This window comes from Myotis myotis, unplaced genomic scaffold (genome assembly GCF_014108235.1).
Source record: "Myotis myotis isolate mMyoMyo1 unplaced genomic scaffold, mMyoMyo1.p scaffold_m19_p_9, whole genome shotgun sequence".
Lineage (NCBI taxonomy): Eukaryota > Metazoa > Chordata > Mammalia > Chiroptera > Vespertilionidae > Myotis > Myotis myotis.
This window is the reverse complement of record NW_023416401.1, coordinates 87663732-87666727: the sequence shown is the minus strand read 5'-3', so window position 1 is coordinate 87666727 and position 2996 is coordinate 87663732.

Here is a 2996-nt window from a genome sequence, read left to right as displayed (position 1 = left end):
AGGGTGTAGACGCTCAAAGCAGTAGATGCCGTTACATGCACTGGCTATTTACAGAGAAACGGCACTCGGACCTGGCACCCACAAAGCAACACTTGGCTTCCCCCAAGTGGGACACAGGCCTCACCACCATCCTGGAGCGACAGCCCACCAAACTGCAGCCCACACTGCTGAGACCCCATGGCACAAAATGTGGCCCACAGCCCAGCCCAGCCCAGAAACAGTCACTGTGAGCCCTGAGTAATGATGTCACGTAGCAACGCCCGGCTTCCTCTCTCTAGCAGCTAGCCTCCTTGGAGTTTCTTCAGCCCAGGAACACAACTTGCTTTATAGCCAGGTGCAAACATTTTACACTGTAACCAAATGTCTGTGAAGTGTTTTCCTGTGCCTCATTTCATTTGATCCTCACAGAAGGCCTGGAGTAGGTGGATAGGAGACTCAGTGGAATCCATTTTCTTTTCATTAGCTGGAAAATGGAGATTTAGAAAGCTTAGAAACTTGACCCGACTGAAAAAAACTAAGACATGGTGGACCTTGAAAATGACTTTAGGTTTTCTCATTGCGCAGAATATAGTCAAACCACTGCTGCAGTTAAATATTTTACCCTTTGTTCTTCCTGCGTGATCTACAATAATAATCTGCTTCATGTTGATATTTACTGCTGTGTTGCTGACAATTACCTGAAAGAGAATTTGGGGTGCTTTACTGGGCTGGAAAAGGTTTAGCTAAATCAGAAAGCAGGTCTAATTAAGCAAGTTAATTCTCTATATATAAAAGGCTAAATTGACTCGTGCATGTGCAATACATATAAAGCTCTTGCTTGTGCCAATCACATGCATGTGTTTCGATCTGTCGTTGTTGATCTTGAATTTGATTGACACTTCTATTATAGAGAAAGGGTGAATGTCGATATTAAAATACTTTTCTAATTAATTTCCTTTCATTGTGCACGAATCTGTGCACCAGGACACTAGTAATCCCATAAGGTTCTTCTCCTTGAATCAGTTGAAAGAATGTGGAAGTGTATTGAGTGATTGTTGTACTAATAAAAGACATTAACTCATTCTACAAGGAGTCACTGTCTCCAGGATGCTGGCCCTGGGCTACGTTGACATGTACTGTAGATACTGCTTCATTCTTGCAATAACATCCTTGCAAAACTGCCCTTATTTTTGTAAATAAGGAAACGGATGCTCACATGGCCAAACTTACATATCCGAGCACATTTAACTAGAATGTGCAGCCATCAGGATTTGAGCCCAGGCAGCCTGGCTTCAGAATTCAGACTCTTCACTATTAATTAATCAGTAGTCAATTATTTAAATTAATCCATTCACTCAGTAAGTACTTACTTAGTTTTGTTTTAAATGAGCCATTCACTCTTCTAGGCATTAGGAATATAGCAATAAGGGAGATAAAGTCCCTGCTCCCGTGGAAAGAAAAATACAGCACACAGCAGATGAGTAAAAGATATTATAGATAATGGTATTATCAGAAGGGAAGATAAGGGGGTGGAAAGGCTGTAATATAAGGAGAAATATATATTTGGTCTTTATCCCCCATTCCTGGCACAGAGCTCCTAAAACCTTTGGAATTTCCTGAGTAATAGGGGTGATAGGAGCATCTTTTGTTCTAATATTTGGTCTTTGCCTCTGGTTCCTGACACAGAGCTTCTAAATCCTTTGGAATTTTGTGAGTGATAGGAAACTATTTTCTTCTAATGAGGCAACTCTTGGCAGATTCCTAAATAGCTTCATTATGGGGGTAGGTCGTAGGAAAGACCAAATCCTGATTAGAAGCTTGGAACTTTCAGTCCCATCCCCCAGTCTTAGTGAAGGAAAGGACCGGAGTTTGAGATAATAATTGATCATACCTATGTGATGAAACCTCTGTAGAAAACCCTGAATTATGATGTTCAGGGAGCTTCTTGGTTGGTGAACACATCACTTACTGGGGTGGTGATGCTCCCCAACTTTACAGAAACAGAAGCTTCTCATTTAGGTACCTTTTCTGTGTACCTCTTCATCTGGCTGTTCATTTGTATTTTTTATAATATCCTTTGTAATAAACCAGTGAATGTGAGTAGTTATTCCCCTGAGTTCTGTGAGCCATCATAGCAGATTATTGAACTTGAGGAAGCGTGGGGATCATGGAAACCCCCAATTAACAGCTAGTTGCTCAGAAGTACCAGAGGCCCAGGACTTGCAATTGGCATCTAATGTTGGGCAGTCTTTAGGGATGGAGCCCTTAACCTATGGGGTTTCTGTTAGCTCCTGGTAGTTAGTGTCAGAATTAAATTGGTATCCAGAGAGTTGGAGAATTGATCAGTGTGGGACAAAACCTGCTGGGGTCCAACCCCAGCAGGTCCAGGGGTCCCCAAAGGTGTGGACGGAGTCGGCGAAGAAGGAATGACACGGAAACAGTGTTCAGTTGATCAGCAGCCTAGCCAGGATCTCTAGCCAGGATCTCCAGCCAAGTTCTGTTCAGGATCTCCAGCAAAGTTCTGGTTAGGATCTCCAGCCAGGTTCTGTGTCCATGTTCTCTTGCTAGGTTCTCCAGCCAGGTTCTCCAGGTTCTCCAGCCAGGTTCTGTAGCCAGGTTCTGTCTCTAGGTTCTTCAGCCAGGTTCTGTCTAGTTTCTCCAGCCAAGTTCTATAGCCAGGTTCTGTTGCTAGGTTCTAGTCAGGTTTTCTTGCCATGTTCTATCCAGGTTCTCTCGCTTGGTTCTGTCTCTAGGTTCTGTGGCCAGTTTCTGTCCAGGATCTTTTGCCATGTTCTCTCGCTAGGTTCTGTCTCTAGGTTCTGTGGCCAGTTTCTGTCCAGGATCTTTTGCCATGTTCTCTCGCTAGGTTCTGTCTCTAGGTTCTGAGTCTAGGTTCTGTCTAGGTTCTGTGTCCTGTTGTCTTGTTACATCTGTATTTATACCAGTTGATTCCAACCCTATCAATCTCTATTCCAAAGGTTAGGGCGTTTCTTATCTCCATTCCAGGGAGTAAAGAT